A 21,325-nucleotide genomic window follows, 5' to 3' on the forward strand; every position below is an offset into this window, starting at 1 on the left:
TGTTGGGGGGGAAATAAGGCAGATAAAGGAGCTGGGAGAGAAATTAATTGCCAACCAGGAGGAGTTGGACTGTATTTTTCAAAGGTGGGGAGAGTGGAGCACACACCTTGAGGAGGAAAGCGAGAAAGAAAAAGAAAAGTGGAAGGGGGCCGCAAGGTGAAGAAGCGAAGAAAGTCGAGGGCGCCGAGGCTCCCCAAAGCTGGCAGAAGCCCCAGCGGCGGCGAAGGGGCGGGGGAACCGGACATGCGGCTCTGAGTTGCGCCGCACCTGGGCTGCTGGAGCGCCGCGCTGGCTGCGGCTGGCCGAGCGTCCCCTGCCGGGCCCGGAGAGACCGTACCGGCCGATCCCTCGCCCCGCCGCCGGCCCGGCCACCGCCACCCGGCGGCCTGGCGGTCGCCGCGCCTGCCGCCGCCGCCGCTGCCGCCGGGCGGTGCCTGGGAAGCCGTGCGTCCCCGGCGGCGGCAGCAGCGGAAGAGGGGCGCCGCCGAGGAGCCGAGCCCGCCGAGCCGGGCGCTCTATTTCAGCGGGCGAGGCGAGCAGCTGCGCCTCCGGGCCGACCTCGAGCTGCCCCGGGACGCGTTCACGCTGCAAGTGTGGCTGCGAGCGGAAGGGGGCCAGAGGTCTCCGGCAGTGATCACAGGTAGGCGAGGGCGCCCCAGCGGGCGCTGCACCGTCCCTGCGGCCCCAGAAGCGCGCGGGTGTCTGGGCGCTGGTGGCGGGCGGGTCGGGGGCTTGCGGGCGTGTCTGTGCGGTAGCTGCCCCGCGAGCGTTGCAGAGACATCCGGGCGAGCTGAGAGCCTCACTTTGCCCCATCAGTGGAATGGGCACACTCGGAAGGCGTCACTGCCCGATCCCTGGGAGGAACCTGGGGAGTCCTCCTGGCGGCCCCGCGGACCCTCGGCCAGTGAGGGCTGGTTCCCGGAGAGCCTAGGGCACATAACCCGTGCTCCGAATGGTCAGATGCACTCTCTCCGTTTGGGATGAAAGGGAGGATGACCCAATTGAGATGCTTGTGAAAGGAGACTTGGGGACCGTTGATTTCTTTGACATTTTAATAGGGGTAACTCCCCTACATTAGGCCCCATTCCCCCGAAAGCCGGCAAGGGCAAGGTTGTTGTAATCGCCAGGACTTAGAAGTCCTCGAAATGCCCCAAAGTTGCTCACTGATTGAAGCCTGCCTCTGGGACTCACCCTCATCCCCTCCCCGCCATCCTGTCCTAGCTTTTAAAGCCCATTGCCTGTCACTCGGGGCTGGGACGAGACCTTCCTAATGCACACCCCGCCAGCGTTCCCCAGACGCGGCTGCGAAACGGGGCGCTTTTCTCATTTGGAACTTTATGAGCCCGTAATGAATTTGAGTTCTCCCTCCTCAACCTCCCTCTCTCTCCCTTTCGCTGTTCCACAGCAAAGCCTATAGTGAAACCGGACACTTTGCGAGGATTGCAAACCTTAGAAATGCTTCTGCATCCATTTTTCCCCCTCTAAATGAATCTGTGGAAATGCCTTTAATAAAACTGGGGAGCGGAGGTGGGGGCGGCGCTGGAAGAGAGAAGGAAAGTTTTGCCTTTTCTGTCTGGGAGATTCCCTTTCTGCACAAACAATCTTGCCATGTCCTGGGACGTCTTAAAGTGAGAGTAGGGGTTCCCCCTTCACTGCAGCCAGGAAACGTGTGAAGGCGTTTTGCGATCCCACCCCCTCACACACACACTTTCTTAGAAGGGAAAGATCTGAGCTCTTCGGGCAATTCTGCTTCTTCCTGTCTTTCCATGGCTTGGACTTTCACAGATGTAGCACTGACTATCCAATTGACATGAAGACCCCTTTAGGAGACACACACTCTGCTGCTATCCCAAGAATACGTCTCCCAAAGCCCCCGCTTTCCAGCTATCAAAGGAGAGCGATACAGTGATTCCCCCCAACAACCCACAACTGACGTCATCGCCTGCTATTTTTCCTTTTTTTTTTTTTTTTCCCGGGAAGAAGAAGGAAACTGAACTCATTCACTTTTAACTCGCAAGCCCTATTTACCCAGAGGAGGGTCTAATTTGGAACAGAGGAGATGTTATCCTTAATAATAATGACGATGGTGATAATTTAGGGCTGTAGTGTGTTGAGTTCTCTTTCCAAACATGTGAAAAAGCAAAGAGACTGCTGCTTGGAGGTGATTCTTTTTTAATCTGTAGGTCTGGTTTTTCCTAGTCTTTACCTGTCCTATCAGTGATTTGGAAGGCATTCCCCGGAGAGAGGAGAGCACAGGGTTATGCAGGCATCATCAGTGAAAGGGTAGTGAATGCATTTTAGCTATGTAAGTGTGTCTACATAAATACATGTATATACATATATACACACATATATAAAACACCTGGGATTCCACAGGAGACTGCTTTATAAATGTCTATAATTCAGACAAGCAGCCTCTCTTCACACGCATTCTCTTGAGCACTCATTCACTCTCTCACACAAAGATTGTTGCAGTAAAATACTTTAATTGGATGGGGGACGTTAGGTTATTATTGCTTGTATAAAATGCCTGGTCCATTTTATGTGTGGAAATAACATTCCTCTCAAAACGAAAAAAAAAAAAAAAAAAAAAAAAAGCACTGCTGTCGTGTAGCACCAGAAAGCCAGGAGCTTTTCTCCTGAGGATTCTGGTGGATTTCTTTTCCCTCCCCTAGTTGAGTTGGAGCCAGATTTGGCGGTGTGTAAACACCTGGCTCTGAGCCAGAAAAGACTCATTCTGCATATCCTCCACATGGTACAGGCTGTTGGACTAAAAAGAACCTGCTTCTCCTTGAATTAAAAAGCAAACAAACAGAGGTTCTTTGCAGAAGTACTTTTTCAGCTCCCTCCTTCATGTAAGTTTGGACTGGGAGAGCCAGGATCGAGGTGGGCAGCAAGGATCCGGTGCTAAGGCTCACCCTCTCGCTGCGACCTCAGGTGCCCAGTTTGCTGCCTGACCTCTGCTGGCTTTCTCTGACTGGGCGTTGCCACTTTCCTAGGAATCCCTGGTCACCTATCTTGAGAGAGCAGTCATCGCTCAGCAGGGACCGCGCTGCTATTTCAGGCAGAGAGTTGCTGTCTTGCTGTCAGGCCAGGCTGCCTTACATCACTCTTTGCTGCAGGATTCAATTGGGTTTCGTAAAGGTCTAATTTTACGGTGCTGTTAACCGGGTCTGTCGTCTGGCAGAGGCAGGCCTTGCCTCTCCTGGTAGGCGGGCTATGCTCCCAGATCCGCCCGGGATGCTATTTCTGCCCCGGTTCAAACTTCACTGACACCAGTTCAGACAGGCACTCGGAGAGACGGGGGAAGGAGCGAAGGAGCAGTTTGCTTCTGAAGCTCAGAAAACATGCCTTTTATTTTTCTGAAAGGAAAGGAGAAGAATATATATATTAATACATAAAAAAAGGAAAGGCTTATGCAGGCAAAAACAAAGCCAAAGTTAGAAAGTGCCTGTGTGTAGGATTCTCTGGAGGGTCCACCCGTGGATGGTCTCCAGGACTGAAGAATCCTTTAAGGCTACTGTGAGAAGGGTCCTCAGAGGTTACCCAAGCCAGTTTCCCTTTTGGCCGAATGGGGAGAGAGACACACAGAGAGGGGAGGGGCGTGTGCTAGATGACACAGCTCCTCAGCGGCAGGAACTAGGATTTAATCCCTGGCATCTGACTTCCAGGCCTTGCCCCCCTGCACTGCTGAGAGAATGTGTCTCATAAACACCATCACCTCTCACCCCACACGGACCCACCACCCACACACAGCCTTCAGCCTTCATGCATAGCAATTTGGGTTCCCTTTCAAGTCAGGGGATGGGGGGTTGTTTCTGACACATCCCTTTGCTTTTGTACCACACCAGGCAGGAGGAACCAGACCCCTGTTCCTCACCCCCCAACTGCCCCCCCAACACCTCTCCAGTTCGAAAGAAAAGGAAAACAAAAGACTCAATTTGCTCCATCGAGCAGAGGCCTTGAGCAGCAGTTAATCTTGTTAAAGTTTCTCCTGACCTGTTAGATAAGTGAAATGTGGACCCCACAAGTACTGCCCTCCTCCCACCCCTGTCCCACTCCCCTTCCCTTCGTGATTCGGAATTCCTGCTCAGGAGGAGAAAAGGATTTACCTGAATCCCACCCAGCACCTCTGCTGGCTGGCCCTTTTTCTTTTGTTCTAATGGTTGGACTGGATTAAGTGTGCTGGTTACTCCCAGGAATCTTTTTTTCCTTCCCTTCTGCAGCCCCCACTTCCTAGTATTCACCCAACCCTCATAAAAGAGTGCCCACATTTTCTCCACTTCAGCATTGCTGTAACAGTGAAGGCTGGGTTTAAGCATATGGCTAGGAGTCCATATATTAACAAGGCTTTCTCCCGATATCTGTAGTCCTACCTGGGATCTAGAATACTGTAATAGTTAGAACTCAGTTTTAGTAGCCAGCTTACGTAAGTAGAATCTCTGCCCCTAACTAACTGTGTGACCTTGGGCAAGCAAGCTAGTTGACTTCTCTGGACTTCATTCACCTTCCTCATGTACAGAATGATGATGGCACAAGTACTCATCTCATAGAGTGGTGTAAATGCTAAGAGAACTTGGATGTGGAAGGTACTTAAAACTGGACTTGGTATGTAATAAGTGCTCAACAAACTTCATTCTTTTTTTTTTTTTTTTTTTTTTTTTTGTTTTTGTTTTGAGACGGAGTCTGGCTCTGTCACCGGGGCTGGAGTGCAGTGGCCGGATCTCAGCTCACTGCAAGCTCCGCCTCCCGGGTTTACGCCATTCTCCTGCCTCAGCCTCCCGAGCAGCTGGGACTACAGGCGCCCGCCGCCTCGCCCGGCTAGTTTTTTTTTTTTGTATTTTTTTAGTAGAGACGGGGTTTCACCGTGTTCGCCAGGATGGTCTCGATCTCCTGACCTCGTGATCCGCCCGTCTCGGCCTCCCAAAGTGCTGGGATTACAGGCTTGAGCCACCGCGCCCGGCCACTTCATTCTTATTAGACATGATTTTCCAAAGATCTCAGTCTTGGCTTTCTGGACTGGGGAACACTTGAAGGTATGAAGAAATTCAACTCTAGCTGGGTGCTCCCTTTCCTTGTGCCTGTATGTTTTGCCCTCACAACTACCCTGAGAAGTGTGTATCATCGCCTGTACTTCACAAAAGAGGAATCTGAGTTTCAGAGAGTTGAAATGACTTGGTCTAAAGTCCCACAGGTTCTCAGTGGACAGAGCCTAGATGTGAACCCAAGTCCTTGTTTCCTCTTTCAGCAGTCTTTCTGGAGAGAGAAGAAATGATTCACATGCTCTTCCTTAATCTTTCTGTGGAACATTTCCATTCCTTTCTGCATCTCTGTATGTTGACCATACACCTACAGACTGAAGAGGATGAGAAATGGGTATAAATCTCAACTGAAGCCCTGGATGAGACCTAGCAGGTCTGTTTTTCTTTTCACATCAAATTATCGGACAGACAGGCTGGAATTTCTCTTACATGCTGTGTGATTTGAGTCAAGTCACTTCATCCATCTATCCCTTGGTTTACTTATCTATAAAATGGGCATAATGACATCAGGATATTTCAATGAAAAAGTACCTAGAGCAGTGTCAACTGGTATTAGGGACTCGGTCAAGGGTAGCCAGATCTAGAAAGTAGCTGCATCTCTTTTTCCAGTTTCCGGCTTTGGCTTTCAAAAGTGGGGACTGTTTGTAGGGCTTCCTTTCTTGAGTTGCTGGGGAGTCTCTCTAGAGTAAATAATGTATCTTGGGGAATAATTAGATTCCTTCAAATACCTTTCTTTCACTTTGATCTTCTCTTCTTTGACATGCTAGGATGACCCCTCGATAATAAGAGCCAAAGGAGGCCCAGAACCACTGGAACCTGTTAACAGGAAAACGAGTTAGCATTCAGAGAGAGCAAGCACCTCCAAAAAAGGAAGCCACACAGATCTACTGTCGACCTCTTGCTCCTTCCCCAGGTGCTCCCCAAACTCTCACCTTCCCTTGAGCTGCCACTCAGTGAACAACTAGAAGCGATAAAGGCTGTGAAACCTGGGAAAGCACCTCCCATTATTCCCTGCACAGAGGAAGGCAAAATTGAGGTCCGTAGATACAGAACTCGGGAGTATGGGTTGTGTATGGCCAGCCTGGACATGAACTCGGTGATCATCTGGGTCAAACAGCTCACTGTGCAACAGGAAAGTTGAGGACCAGGGTCACACAAAATTAAACTGTATTCACAGGTGGTCCCCTCTAAATAGTCTGAGAGATCATTTGGTCCAGCACTTCCCATTCCTGGCTGCACCTGGAATAACCAGCTTTTAAAACATCCTTTGCCCAGGCTGCACCCCAAGAATTCTGATGTTGTGGGTCTGGGGTTGGCCTGGGAACGGGTTGGCCCAAAACCTTCTCAAGTAATGTTGAAGGACCACTAGTGAAAGTAATTACCGATGTAGTCTGACATCCCCTTGTTCCGCAGAGGCCCAAAGGGGAAGTGATGTTCCCTGCTTACTGAGCTGGGTAGTAGCTAAGCCTTTAGGAAAGTTCTGGTGCCCCAACTCTGAAGGACCCCTCTTCCATCCTGAATTCCTCTATTCACTCCAAGCCCCTGGGTGCCACAGGTTCTGACATTTCATTTTTTCCAGTGCCATTCCTGTGTGGGACCATGGTGGTCCCCATCTTTACAGGATACACCTGATGTCAAATGAATCTCTCGGAGTTTTGGAGACAGAAGCCTCTTTGAACAGGAAGAAGGATTATAAGAAAGGGAAGCCCAGCTCTGAGGCATTCACCATTCACTTCGCCCTGGGCTAGTTCTTTAGAAAGATGTGTGTTCCTATTACTTCAAAACCTCTCACCTTGAGATCACTGTAAAACCAGCACTGGCTGCAGGTGTCTCCAATAAGGAAAAGAGAAAATCTCCAGGTACCAGAGGTAGGAGGACTCCCTCTATGGGCAGCTTGTATCTTATCTACCTATGGCGAGGGCTCAGGAATCCAGTAGGCATCTATTTCTCTCCTCACCAGCTTCCCCTTCTCTGGAACTTAGTTCCCTTTCCCTAAGGTTCTCCTAACTTTCTTCTTACTGTAGTAAGAGCTCTGCTTCTTGCCTTGATGCAGTTACTGGAAGTGCTCAACTGTGATTCTGACACCAGCAGCTGAGAACTGACTTGTAAGTTCCTTGGCTTTTTTGAAGCTCTGTAAGTGGGAATTAGGAGGTCAGAGTTCAGGTCCTGGTTTGGCTTCCTCTGAGCTGTGTGACCTGTGGTCTCTGACTTAACCACTGGGGCCTCGGGAGAGAGGGTTTGGCAGATGTTTACTCTCAATGTCCCCATCTCATGGGCTGTCATGAGAACCAGGTGAGACAATGGCAGGTGAAGCTGTTGGCTGAAGTCAGACCACAGTGCACAGGTCAGCATGGTTAGGAGGAGCTAGAAGGTGAGAGATGCGAAAGATTAGTGCAATCAAGGTCATTCCTGGAAAGGTGCTTTTATTGTCATCATTCACACTGTAGATGATAAACAGTTATGGAGTTAGCAAACCTTTTCATGCCTGTGACCTCACTGGAGTTCTTTGATGTTGGGACTTTGTAAGTCTGCCAAATCCTGCCACTTAGTGCTTTATGACCTTGACCATTTACCGCTTCTCTCTGGACCTCAGTGTTCTCAGGATGCAAAAAGAGGGTCAGGGGTGAAATAGGGACTTTCAAACTGTGCTCCCCAATCGTAGGACGCCTCTGGGACAAGGGTGAAGGGCAGGACTCTGTCTCTCTCCTTCCCTTCACCTTATCCCACTTAAATTGTGCGATTCTACAAGCTTCTGTTTAAACGAATATGTTCCTCCATTACAAAGAGTTTAAATGGACGTGGACTGACACTGAGGAGTTATTGTTAATCATGATAGGTGTTACATGATATTGTTCTTATGTTTTTTTTAAAGATCCTAATTTGTTAGAAATGCATAGTGAAGTACTTGTGGGTAAAATTATGTTTTGTCTATTTTGTTTGTTTATTTGTTTAAAAAGCTCCAGAAAAAAAAAAAAAAAAAAAGGTTTTCTGGGGGTAGTGGTACGTGAGAGATTAGCAGACTGCTAACAATTGTTGAAACCAAGTGATTAAACCTTGGAGCTTTAATACATTTTTGTTCATGCTTTGGTGTGCCATTGAAGATTTCCATAATACAAAGTTAAAAATACTAAAAGTGTTTGAGAGCCACAGGAGAAAGTGAAGTCTCAGTTCCCTGCGTGTTCTGTGACCTGAAAGGTTTGCAAATACGGAGACCACCGCTTAGAGAGGGTTAGGGACTCTCCCAAGGTCGCACAAAGATTAACTGAAGGTGGTGATGCAGCCCAGGCTTCAGATCTGAGGAGCTCCCCATCCCCTCCTCTCTGTACAGTTGCAAACTCAAGTGAAAATGATTATCCAGGGAGAACTTGAGGGGAATAAAAGTGAAGAGGGGAGCCTTAGGAGGAGCATGGAGAAGGGGCAAATGGAGACTTGCTCTGCAATAAGAAGCTTTTGAGTGAGAAAATTATTTGCTGTATGGGACTGCCCTACATATTGTGAAATGGCTCTGTTCATGAGAATTTCATGGGATCTGCTAGTGATTATGACAGGCCCAAAAGTATTGTGACAATACACACACACATACTCATATACTCACAGGTCCACATACTCTTAGTTCCAATTTTTCTGGTTCCTTGTTTCTCTCCATCCCTAACTACCTGGAGAGCAATTCTAGAGCGTTTTAGAGCCCTGGGGCAGCGACCTGAGGGAGCACATGTTTACTGAGGAACTATTTTGCAATGGTTGATCACCAGACTCGGGAATCAAACTGCCTGGTCAAATCCTGACTATTGCACCTGCTAGTTGCATGACCCTGGGCAAGTTACTTAGTATCTCCAAGCTTCACTTTTCCCCTTTGTAAAGTGCAGATAATACTAGCTGTTACTTTGTAGGGTTGTTTTGAAGATTAACTGGGCCTCCATGTGGAAAATGCTTAGTAATGGAATCTAGACCATGCGGTAACCCAGCAAATGTTCACTCATATCAGTATTATGTGTGCCAGCCATTGCCACGTGTTATTTCTAATACTCTCAATAACTCTAGGAGTTAGACATACTTTTCTCTTTTGGCAAAGCCAGGAATTACCTTTTCCTCCCTTACAACTCAGGAAAGAGTTATCGCTGTCATCTTAACATTAAAAAAATTAAAAATTTAAAAAACTAAAATGAAAGGCAAACAAGATAAACACATTATTATGTCATTTAAAAAAAAAAAAAACAACAGTGCATGCTCATTGTAAAAAAATCTCAGAAATACAAACAAAGAACAAGAGACCAGGTAAAATTTGTCTATTTCCTGCCCAAGCATGCAACAAGTATCTTTTGAGTTTCTGCTCCATGCTGGGTACAGTTTTAGGCCTTGAGGAGAGAGTAGTCAACAAAAGAGAGAAACATCTCCGCCCTCAGGGAGTTTATATTCTGGGCAGTGGGTGTTGGGGAGAAGGTGGAGACAGACTATAAATGAATAAGCATATATATCTCATAATGTCAGGTGAATGTTTATAAAGAAAGAGTTGAGAAGGAAGTCTAGGAATGCTGTGTGGGAGTGGGGATGCCGGAGGAGTGAGGAGTAAGATTTGAAAAACAGTGGTTAAGGGAAGCCATCCTGAGAGTAGCATTGGAGAAGAGACCTATGAGCAGGCCTGAGGCTTTCTGGAGAAGGCCACGGTGTATCGCAAAAGGAGGAGCAATGCACTTTGAGCTAGGAGATGTCAGTTCTAGACACTAGCTTGCTGTGTGACTTTAGGCAAGTCACTTTCCCTCTCCGAATCAGTTTTCAAATCTGAACATTGTGGTAGCATAGGGATTATCTTCACTAAAGACACTTGTACAGACACCTCCTAAGATTCTATAATCCTCATCAAGGCTGTCCTCAGACAAAACTGTGAAGTTGGCAATAGTTCCAGTTTTCTTCCTTTTCTGGTGTATTTTCCTCCACTAGGTGGTGCCTGTGCCTGTCACCCTCAGGGGCCAATTGTGGACACATTTTCGGCTTCCACGCCTTAGCAACACTGGGTGAAAAAGAAGATGGTATACCTTCTTGCTAAGTACCATTGACTGGTAACAACTTGGAATGTTACTACTCCATTGGTGGATACTCTTTTATGACTGCCCAGAAAGCTTTGTGTCACAAAGCAATGTACCAGTGGTAGAATTTCTAAGACTGACTGAAGACATTATTTGGGGAATATTGGTACTTCCTGATAGCTGGAAGCCATACTATTAATAATATAACTAAATATAGCCCCCACAAATATCCAGAAAACTCACTGAGCAACTTCCAGTCATCACTTACTGGGTGAATGCTAGCATATTCATATTTTGTAATTTCTTAAGATATAAAGGCCATTCCAGACAAATTCCTGGACCTTTTAGTATTGATTATCATTTTAATCAGATAACTCAGTGAATTAAAATACCAGAACTCTGGAGTCTGTCATCATTTTCCAGATTGTTTTCCTTCAGAGGATCCCTGGAACTGTCATCCCTGAAGTATATCCTGCTTCCTCTCAACTCCCTCCTTCTTCTCTCTCTTCCTACTCCTCATACCCAGCTTATTTGCTTTGACCACTTGGATTTTTCTCCAAACAAGATAAAGAAAATGTGTTTGGTTTTCAGTGTTATTTGCCACAAACCCAGGGTCCACAGAACCTGGAAGAATAGAAGAGGTTCCCCTCTTCTACTGCAGATTGTAGAGAACCCTGGTCAGGTCTCAGATTCCAACCCACTTGGAGGAAACTAAGACATAAAAGCAGTAACAACTTGGTATATCAAAGTATGTGAGTAGGGGCAGCGTACCAATAGTTGCAGAGCCCTGGTATAGCCTTGTGCGTTTAGGAAGCCAGTGGTCCAACCTGTACCTGTTATCCTTGTAATTAAGAAGTAATTCCTATGTGTGTCCCATATCCATTCCTGTTGCTCTGTGAACATGAAAGGTGGCTCGGCAGAATATGGCCAAATGCATTTGTATGGAGGGGGTTATTTTCCCCAGTGTGACTGCGGATCTTTCAGCTCAGAGGCTGATGAAAGAAGAGAGAAAGCTGTGTTAATAGGCCAGTCTTAAGATGCAAGGCACCCAGGCAGAAAACATAAAACATTGGTAAATGTGATACTCAGTTTTGTGAAGTAAACTCCATTTAAGTCCAAAGAAGCAAGATGTGTCAAAGTCCAAAGGACTTACCCAAGCCATTTATTTCATAGATGAGGGACTGAGGGTTGATGAGGAAAGTGGCTTGTCCAAGTCAGTGACCAAGCTGGGTAAGGCTGAGTACCACTGACTGATAACAATTTAAAATGTTACTCTTCCATTGGTAGATACTATTGCATGACTGCCCAAAAGCTTTGTGTCACAAAGCAGACAACTTAGAATGTTACTTCTACATTGGTAGATCCTCCACTGGTAAATACTTTAAAGTCTTAAGCCAGATCTGGGTCCACTTGTTTCCTGACTTTACACCCTTTCCCATAGATTAATTACCCATCTGTCTACTAATGGTCATTATTTGTACAGACTCCACTGGGCTCCAGACTGACAGATCCACCTGTCTACTGGAAATGTTAGCATGTTCTACAAACTCAACACTTCCGAGACAATCATCTTTCCTCCAAAATTCCTTGCATCCTGATCTTCATTGGTGTCACCCACTCTAAATTACATCATCTACCATGTTCAATCAGTCTTCAATTCCTGACTGTCCTGCTTCCTTAAACTGTTTATAGCCAACCTCTCTTCCTGTACCTTAAATCCTCTTTATTTCTTGCTGTGACTATTTCCCTAGTATTACAATGCCCACTTCTCTGAAATTCAATCCCTGCACCCCCTTCAACCTGCTCACCAACATCCAAGAGTCAGATCTTTCCAGAATGCAAACCTGACTCTGTCACCTCTAGCTAAAAGCTTTTCAATAAAATCTGAATTATTTGAAGTTCCCCCAAATACACCTGGCTTTTTAATTATCACTTTTTTTACTTGGCTTATCTTCTATTTCCAGTGCACCATTTTGCAGAATGCTTATGCCTTTACAGGATTTTGCCAGAGTTTTCTGTCTTCTGAGAAGCCCTTCATAACTTCTCCCAAAGTGTAACTTGTTCCCTACCTTATTCATCTGTTCCCACTATGCTTTCTGCACACTTTAATCAAAACACCTGGAATTACGACATTTAATTGTGTACATATTTGAGATCTCATCCATCTCAAGTTCTCTATTGCCTAGCTCAGTATCTGACCTATAAAGGGGCAATATGTATTTTTGTTTAATAAATGGCTGACTGGATAAGAGAACCAGTTGAATATCTAATGATTCTGGGAGAAAAAGCTTAGGAACCTTAGGCATGTTGCATTACGTAACCAAAGCACATGACCTAGCATGTGCGTCACCGTCAGAAACATTACACAGTGGTTAATTCCATTTACCCCTAAGCAAAGAAGTCAGAAGGGAAAAGAAATCTGGCCTTCCAAAACAGAAGGGGGAGGGGAATAGTGTATTTAAGGGCCTCCTCAGCTCACATTGTGGCCTTTCTAATCCAAGCCACATTTTGGCCTTGGTCTTCGTCTCTCAGCCCTGTGCCTGTTTGCAAAGCGTTTGTTTTGTGTGTGCATGGCAGCACATAATCTTAAGCTTTGCTTGCCTCTCAGATTTCCCTCTCTCCCCCTTATCAGTGTCTTTCTGAGCCTCAAGTGTCCTGGCAGTCTTATCTGTTGCTTGAGTTTTCACCCATTTCCCTCCTTTCTGATAGTGGGGCTTTCTATCTGCTTTCCTTGATTTTCCTTGATCTTGTTAGACCTTGTGATGACCTCAGGATCTGGAATTCTCTATCCACTGTTTATATACCCCTAGGAGAGAAGACACATTCTCAGCAGTAATAACAGTAATGAAAGCAGCCAGCTTATAATAAGCACTTACTATGTGCTGGACTATGCTGAATGCTACACTTTGAACACTCTGAGACTGGGTTATAAAGTTGCATGACTCCCTGAAGTACCCATGGCTAATGGGTGGTGAAACTGGAATTCTAATCCATACCAGTTTAATTTTGTCTCTCTTCATCCTCAAGGCCTAACACATTGCTTGGAACACCGCAATTACTCAGTAAATGTTCCATGAGAGAATGAATATATGAATGACTGAATGAATGAATGATGGTGCCCCCCAGTGGCTAATGCAAACATTTGAAGAATGTAGAATGAAAAGGTAAAGAAGGAAGAGAGGGAGGGATAGAGGAAGAAACCGAGGAAAAATCTGAATGAACATTATAAGATTTCAAAGAGATTGGCTAAGAAATCTCAGATATGCAAAGTATATTTTATTTGCAGGTGATTTTCAAACAGAAAGACAATTTACATCCATTAGAGCATTTCCCACCTTTAGTCCTTTAGGAGATACACGGTTGTCCCTCAGTATCCACCGGGGATTGGTTCCAGCACCAACCCCCGCAATGCCAAAATCTGAGGATGCTCAAGTCCCCAATGTAAAATGGCATTATATTTGTGAATAACCCACACACATCCTCCCATATACTTTGAATCATTTATTGATTATAATACATAATCCAATGTAAATGCTATATAAATAGTTGTTATGTGGTATTGTTTCATTTGTATTATTTTTATTAAGTATCATATTTTAATTTATTCTGGAATATTTTCAATCTGAATTTGGTTGAATCCATAGATGTAGAGGCTACAGATAAGGAGGACCAATTGTACACTGATTTCAAAGATACTCTCTTTGCCAAAAATGTTTTTGGATTCCTCTCTTGAGAATCAGTGCCTGGGACATGTTTCCCCAGATATGCTCAATGGAGCCTCCTTGTCATCCTCTGATAAGGGCCCTGATGAGTTCTCAGGCAAATCTTGGAATTATGTGGGTGACCATGCTGAGTGAATATGAGCTTTTGAATAGAAAAGTGACTTTGGAATAACAAGGCTGATTTTGAGGAGACTATCATCAGAACTGATTAAGCCTTGATAGAGCCAGTATTAAGCTCTTGGGATGACCCCTTTACAGAACAGCCCGCCAAGAGGCTGATTAAATCTGCTAAAAACAAATACAGTATCTTGACCTTCCCTTTCCTAAATTCTAAAGCTGGAGTAACAGAAACTGCTTTTATCAAATCTGCTCAGTTTACAGATTGAAAAACTAAGATCCATGGATGTTTACTTGTTAAGATAAGCTAAGTGAGTAAGGTTAATCAGCAAATTGGTAGCAAAATTGAAACTCAAATTTAGATCTGTTGACTTTCACATCAATGCTCTTTCCACTGGGTCACTTTATTTTCCCTTACAGTGTGGGGTGATAGTTATAATTATGGGTTTATATTAGTAAGATTATTAGAAAACATCATATAGCTATTGAATAACTTTTTTAAAGAACTTCTTATATGCCAATCTGCTGTCCTAGACATTCTTTAAGGTTCAATGAGAAATGCAAGTTTATTAGGAAAGGTAAATATTCCTTCATTTCTTCCTTCTTTCTAACCATTCATCCTTCTATTTCATATATAGTTATTAAGCCATTTTTATATGTTATACATTGAGTTAGGAGATGAGAATTAAAAAGGAGAACAAGGCATAGTTCCATGCCTTGAGGAGCTCCCAGTCCTAGTAGTGGAAGCAGACTGGTAAACAGATACATGACATCATGGTAACTGCTATAACTAAGCAATTAATAGAGTTTTGGGGAAGTACAGAGCAGAAACACTATGTTATGAAACACCCATGTTTATCATGAGGTCTAAAAAGTGCTCTGAAATTTCAAAGACATAAGTGATCTTTTCCACCTGGAAGGATTGGGGACTTGTTCATGAAGTGAATGTGTATGTAGGTAGAGTGTGTGCTCTGCCTTGTGTGGGGGTATAGTCATGTATGTAATTTTAAACATGTAGCCATAAATCAAATGAGAATAATCAACACTTCTGGATTCATGCCTCAGCTGTAGATAGTTACTCAGAGTATCTTTTAGGACCATGGTGTTAGGAAATTATTGGCCAATTCAATATCCATCACCATATGAATCAAGCCAATACAACTCCTTATCTTACCATCTCATAGCATTTATCACACTCTGTTGTGATTTCTTTGGTGTCTGTTTCTCCCCAATTGTCTCTGAGCTCCTTGGAGCAGAGACTATTTTGGTCTTCATCTCTGCATTATTCCTATTATTTCGCAGAATACTAGGCATGTTGGTAAGTGCTGGGTAAACACTGTTAAATGAATGAACAAATTAGAGATGGCTCCAAATGAGGAATAAGATAAGGTGAATTGAATGTGAGTGCTGTGAAGGAAAGGTGCTTTGAGAATTAATAGCATAGGCCTTAGAAAGACCAAACAGTGAAGGCAGACACATCGTGAGTGGCATTGACTGTGAGATATGGCCCTGGGCTCTCTGAGCTAACCAGTTACCTGTTGAAATATATATGCTTATCATCTTTCCCTGTCTCTCTGCCTCTCTTTCTTTCCAGTAAACCAGTATACCATCTATGCTAGCTTTAAGTCCCTTCCCTGTGGCTGTCCTTCAGCCTCTCCAAACGCATTTTTTGTTTTGTTTTGTTTTTTGAGATGGAGTCTCACTGTCACTCAGGCTGGAGTGCAGTGGCACCATCTTAGCTCACTGCAACCTCCACCTCACGAGGTCAAGCAATTCTCCTGCCTCAGCCTCCCGAGTAGCTGGGATTACAGGCGCCTGCCCCCACACCCAGCTAATTTTTGTATTCTTAGTAAAGACGGGATTTCATCATGTTGGCCAGGCTGGTCTCAAACTCCTGACCTCAAGTGATCCGCCCGCCTTGGCCTCCCAAAGTGCTGGGATTACTGGTGTGAGCCACCACACCTGACCTATCCAAACTATTCTTAGAGAGAGCTGCTAAGAGCTAGGTGGAATTGTAAGGGATATGTCCATGCTCCTCCTGCAGTCTTCACCTAGAATATAAGAGGAGGAGGATGGCACACTAGTTTTTTTTTTTTTTTTAATCTAGTGTGCCAAGAAGTTATCAGAGAGCTTCAAACAATGGAGTTACTGGATCTGGTTTATGATTTCCAAAGATCACTCTGACTACTATGTGGAGAATGGATTGTGTGAGGCCAAGAGTGGAGTCTCAGTTACAGCAGCATCATGATATGGAGCGATTGCTGATGTTATGACTTAGTATTTTGGTTAATATAATTATAATTTATTTCCTTATTAATATGAATACCAAGTAAAATACCAGAAAAGCACTCCTATTTTAGATCAACAGAGGATACGGGAGTTTTTGCACTTGGGTTCAGAAGTACTTGATTTGTAAACCCCAAGACATTTTCTGTAAAAATTTGAGGTTGTGCACATTTTTCTGGAGTCAAAGTTCTTTTAAGTTTCTTGAAGGGATCTATGTCCCCCAAATGGTGACTTACATGCTGAAAAACAGGGGGCATACCAGGTCATTTCCTGAAGCTTGTTCCCAGCTCTAAAATATGAACACTGTAGGGGATCTGTGAAAATGAGAATGTTGATGTTGAGTTGTCATATCAGACTGAGCAATTGCACTTTCCTTCATCTGTACCCTTGTTGGAGTAAATAGAATTTGGACCTTTTTTTCCTCTGAGGAAGAATTAGTTTATTTCTTAGAAATATAATCTACAACTTTGTTTATTCAAACTCTGCTTTCTGAGTTTCTCTGAGTTTTTAAATAGGCAAGTTCACTTCAAATGTGGCCTGAAGTGGTCCTGCCCATAAGCATTCACTGTGGACTTTGACCATGAATCCACAAATCCAGCCATCTATCCACCCTTCCATCAATCTACTCTTCCATCCATTACCCATCTATTAACTCTCCTTCCCTCCCTTTCTTCCTTCCTCCCTATCCCCTCTCCCCACTCCCTCCATCCCTCCCTCCCTCCCTTCTTTCCTTTCATCCACCCTTCCATCAATCCATCCCCTTTCATCCCCATTCATTCCCTAATCCATCCACCCTTCTTTACTTTCTTCTTTTCTGCTGTCCGTCTACCCATCCATCCATTCATCTGTCCATCCGTCCTTCCATTCTTCGATACATGTAATCTTCCATTTACCAGGCTTTGTGCTAGGACTGGAGGAAGAGTTAGGAGATTCCAATTCTTGTTTTTATGGCACTGTGAGTTCTTAAAAAAAAAAATTCCCTGAGACATCTTCACTGAACCTTGTGCTTCCACAGAGTAGAGTGTGAAAACCACTCACTGAAAACTAATTTGAAAAAGTTAGTGTTCTTCCTGCATAGTTCTATCATTATAAATATTCCTGGTAGTGCTCTAAGTCTGGATCTAGATTACCAGAGGCTCCTGTATCAACAGTAGTATTTTAGATCAGTAACAGTTTCTACCCTCAGGTTAGCAGGTGCTGGAAAACCAATAGAAAGTTTGAAATGGAGCCCTCTCTTTGAGAAAGGGCAGGCTGAGGTGAGACCAGAGAAAGGAGCTGCCAGTCACTTAGCTTCTGGGACTCTCTTTTCCCACAGCCTCCCAAAGCTCTTGTTTAGTGATGCTGAGCCTTCACGTTCGGTGTATGCCTCTGGATGTATGATGTAGCAGAACACCCTTGTGGCATGAGGTTGTTTCAGTTTCTGAAGCATTTTCGACATGTACCTATCATATTCCCACTCGCCTTGTAAAACAAGCATTTTCATTTAATACAGTGAGGTCTTTGTATTCTCAAAAACAAACACATGGTCTAAGGCTCTAGGACACAACCTGCCTTTTTCTCCAGCCCCCACTTTCATCCCCCCCACCGCCCGACTCTGTCCACCCTTACAAAGCCCAGTGTTAGCAGAAATATCTGTTTACAAACAAGAGTTCCAAAAGAACAGTATCAGTAGCTCAAACAAGCGTCTGAAACATGCCCCTGATTCTATACTTGGGATCCCTGTGAACAGTGTGTATCACTGGCAGCAGCTTTCACAGAAGGCTTCCTGCCTTTCCATCTTTCCGTCTGTCCTCGTGTCTGACTTTCTCTATCTCCTTCTCCTTATTCATTGAAACCATGGGGAGCCTGAACTGGAGAGGCAGTCAGATGCTGGCCTGGGCATTGTGGATATCTAGGAGACAAAGCCCAGACAGGGAGTTGCTTGCAGACAGCAAGACAAACCCAAACACATCCGCCTGCAGTGTCATCTGAAGCAGAAGCTGATTGAAGAAGGATTATTAATTGGGTGGATGTAATAGTCACATGATAATCATGCAGCTCTAAGCATTTTTCTAAGGAATCATCAACTGAGGAGCCGCTATTGCTGCTCTCTTGAACTTGAGTCTACTGTAGCTCCCTATTACCTATGCATAACAGCTAATATATTTAATGCATTATATATGTCGGCCACTGTTCATAAAATTTTGCATACATTAACTCTTTAATCCTCACCATGACCCTCTGAGGTGGGTACTATTATTACTGCAATTTTCCAGATGAAAGATGAGGAATGTTAAGTGAATTTCCCAAGGTCCACACAAGTCAGTGGTGGAAGCAGTCTTCAGAGTGCATATTCTAACTCCTCCACCATAAACCTGTCTAGATTGGGTCTAAATTCTGCAGCCTCACATTCACCTTCCTCCCTAAGCATTGTTTACTACCATAACTTTCCCTCGTTGCTTCCACCAGGATTCTCAACTTCAGCACTATTAACATTTTGGAATGCATAATTCCTTGTTGAGGAGTTTGACAGCATCCCTGGCCTCTAGGTACTGGACACAGTAGCCACACCCTCCTCCCCAGTTGTGACAATCAAAAATGTAGACATTGCCAAATGTTCCCTGTGGGCAAAATCTAATGGTTGAGAACCACTGACTTACATGGATTCTTCTGATTAAACGGAATCACCTGATACTCCTAAAACACATATTTCTCTCTCTATGCTTTTTCACATTTGTTTTCCCCCTTGACCTTACAGTGTTCTCGGCCTCCTCCTCATCAATCTTCTCTGTTTCATAGTCTTTCAGTTTCTGAGCATCTTTTACAGCCAGAGGAAATACTAACCTGTCTGATTTCTGATCTGCTTGTTTTTATACCTTTTTTTATTTAAAAAATAGTCACCACTTCCAAACTTTTGATTTAAAGTCCCTTAAAGATCCCTGGAGTCTTGAGTTTAAAATTTAGTTTGTACCATGAATTCCACAATATTTTACAGTCTACCATGTATCAGATCTCAAGCTAATCAATGAGGATATGAAGTCAAAGGAGATAAAATCCCTTTCTTTCAAGGAGTTTATGAGATAGACTCTCAGAGAAATCAAGGGATCTGAAGACCAACTCTCCATCCTCCTTCAGTTGAATAGATGGGGAAACCAAGAGACAGAAGGTAGATGACATTTGCTCAAGGTCAGCTAGAGACCAGGATCAAGGCTGAACTAATCATCCTCTACCTAGTGGAACAAAATTTAAATTATGAAGCCCCAAAGAGCATCTAAAAACTATTTATCCATTTAGAGCCTTAAAGGGTTTTTTGAGTTATTTATAATTTATGATTTTCTAACAGATGTCAAAACAATAGAAATTTAGTAGTGTATCAGACCTCTCTCTTTGAAAATGTGCTCATATTTCACCCTCTTCAGTAATGAATCTTAAGGCTAAATGACTCCAGATTGCCACATGAGCACTGGACAGGAGTCCTGAGACTTAAGTCCTGGCTCTGTTAGCTCAGTGACTGTCAAAAGGGATACCATATAATCCCCAGCTAATGATCCCCACCCACCCCTGTGGACTGCCCAAAAAACACCAAAGATTCATTCTTTTCTATGGAAGAAACTTTAGATCTTTTGGCATGTCATTCACAGCCCTTTGTGAGCTAGCCTCAGACAGCCATTGTACTTTATTTCCCTCAGTTACTCTGTGCACCCTCAATCCTATCAAAAGCAGATGTCTTTCTCATCTTGAGAGTTACCTTTAGGCGGACTTCACAGCTCTTGCCATTGCTCATGCTTCACCTTGTGCTAGAAAGTCTTGGCCCAGCCTCTCCTTCCCCAAATCCTGTACCTCATGCAAGGTTCGGCTCTTTTGAGACTCATCCAGGAAAACTTCCCTGCACCTTCTTGTCAGAATCAAGCAGTCCTTCTGCTGAGCTCTGTTTGCTTGTACCTCTACTATAGAACTCGACTTATTTCTCTTTATTTATCATTAAAAGCAGCCCCTTGTCCTGGTATAGTGAGCTTTCTCCTGACTAAGCAGAAATATTTAGAAGTTAAAATGTGAATTCTGGAATCTGATTGCTTGGGGTTAAACCCCATCTTTGTCAGTTGGCCAACAGGTTACTCAGGATTAGGCGAGTTATTTGGACTCTCTGAGTCTCAGTTTTCTCATCTGTAAAATCTGTAAAATGGTGATAATAATAATATTTCCCTGTTCGCATTATTGTGAGAGTTACCTAAGTTATCTAGGCAAAGAGTTTCACACAACACCTGGCACATAGTAATCACTCGGTAAGCATCAGCTGTCATCGCTCTCCCTGACTAGAAGGGTAATTCTGGAGGGCACCAGCCCTGCAAAGCAGAGATCTGCCTGTCTGGCCTTGTCCCTTTCTTATCTCCCTTTGCCATCTTTCTCCTGAAAGGCTCACCCTAGGCTGTGTGGGCCAAGATGAGGTGATGGCAGGCTCATCCGAGAGAGGAGCTTTTTCTCCAGAGCTCATCCCACACTGTGTGGGCTGTGTTTTTATACAACTTGCTGTAGGCCTGCATCAGGTATGAAATTTATATCATTTGACTTTCCCATGTGGGAATCTTCCCCATTCCTCTTGGCTGCTTACATTGGGTACAGGTGCTCAGTGCCTCCTCCTCCCAGTGCTCTTCGGCAGATGAGGAACCAAGGTCCAAAGATGAAAACAAGGCTGATGACTCATCTGGAGACACAGTTGGCACAGTGCCTGAGGTCTATGGTTGTTAAACTGCAAAAATGGATTAATTCTTTCTTTTAGAATTAATGGATTTCTTTTAGATTAATTAATATATTTTAGAATCAGAAGAACAAATAATATAGTAATAATACGTCTATAATAAGGAATCCAGCCTCTCAATTACATTTATTTTTATAACAATGCAATCATAAATCATAATTATATATATATTTAATTCATGAAAGTAATGAAGTGACCGTGGATGAAAAGAAATTTGCCCAAGATTAATAGTGGCAAATTAAAGCACAAGTTCATGTCTTATTACCCTCTATATAGAAATTTTTTTCTCTGCATTTTTAAGAAAACTGGTAGAATTTATTTTACCACAGTCATCTTCTTTCACAAATAAGAAAATGGACACCCGAGAGAGAATGTGACTTGCCTAAGTTCTTGCCAACA

The 21,325-nt window shown here is 44.1% G+C and overlaps 1 protein-coding gene across 2 annotated transcripts in view; it reads left to right on the forward strand.

Moving 5' to 3' along the window:
• Nucleotides 1-395: 395 nt before the first annotated feature.
• The window catches only part of PAPPA (pappalysin 1), a 247,697-nt gene continuing 226,767 nt past the window's right edge, over nt 396-21,325 (forward strand). The window contains exon 1 of one of the 2 annotated variants that reach the window (XM_003911313.5): nt 396-640. The gene's annotated coding sequence lies outside the window, so the exon portion shown is untranslated. The remainder of the gene's footprint in view (nt 641-21,325) is intronic. The other variant, XM_021927804.2, reaches the window with a different exon arrangement.

The sequence above is a fragment of the Papio anubis genome, chromosome 13 (genome assembly GCF_008728515.1).
Source record: "Papio anubis isolate 15944 chromosome 13, Panubis1.0, whole genome shotgun sequence".
NCBI classification, from domain to species: domain Eukaryota; kingdom Metazoa; phylum Chordata; class Mammalia; order Primates; family Cercopithecidae; genus Papio; species Papio anubis.